The sequence below is a fragment of the Hyaena hyaena genome, unplaced genomic scaffold (genome assembly GCF_003009895.1).
Source record: "Hyaena hyaena isolate Hyena2069 unplaced genomic scaffold, ASM300989v1 scaffold_441, whole genome shotgun sequence".
Lineage (NCBI taxonomy): Eukaryota > Metazoa > Chordata > Mammalia > Carnivora > Hyaenidae > Hyaena > Hyaena hyaena.
The window spans coordinates 487,906-488,603 of record NW_024081074.1 but is presented as its reverse complement, the minus strand read 5'-3'; the positions used below and the strand labels follow the sequence as shown (position 1 = coordinate 488,603).

At 41.4% G+C, this 698-nt stretch overlaps 1 non-coding gene across 1 annotated transcript; it reads right to left on the bottom strand.

The window, feature by feature from the left end:
* Window positions 1-297: 297 nt before the first annotated feature.
* On the bottom strand, window positions 298-404 carry LOC120245964. The gene has a single exon (XR_005531941.1). It is a non-coding gene; the product is annotated as a U6 spliceosomal RNA (small nuclear RNA).
* Window positions 405-698: the final 294 nt, after the last annotated feature.

Here is a 698-nt window from a genome sequence, read left to right as displayed (position 1 = left end):
CACATCCTTGCCAACATCTAGAGTTCTATGATTTGCTCATTTTAGCCACTCTGACTGGCGTGAGGTGGTATCTCAGTGTGGTTCTGATTTGTATTTCCCTGATGAGGAGGGATGCTGAGCATCGTTTCATGTGTCTGTTGGCCACCTGGATGTCCTCTTTGGAGAAGTGTCTGTTCATATCTTCTGCCCATTTCTTCACTGGGTTGTTTGTTTTTCGGGTGTGGAGTTTGGTGAGTTCCTTATAGATTCTGGATATTAACCCTTTATCTGATATGTCATTTGCAACTGTCTTTTCCCAAAAATATGGAACACTTCACGAATTTGCGTGTCATCCTTGCACAGGGGCCATGCTAATCTCCTCTGTATTGTTCCAATTTTAGTATACATGCTGCCGAAGCGAGCACAGAAAGTTTTAGTTTAAAGGAAGTCCACTTTGGGTGGACTGGGTGGCTCATTCAGTTAAGCGTCCCACTTTGGCTCAGGTCATGATCTCGCGGTTCATGACCACATTGGGCTCTGTGCTGACAGCTCAGAGCCTGGAGCCTGCTTCAGGCTCTGTGTCTCCCTCTTTCTCTGCCCCTCCCCTGATCACACTCTGTCTCTGCCTTTCTCTTAAAAATAAACATTAAAAAAAATGTTTTTTTTTTTTTTTTTTTTTTTTTTTTTTTTTTTTTTTTTTTTTTTTTTTTTTTTTTTTT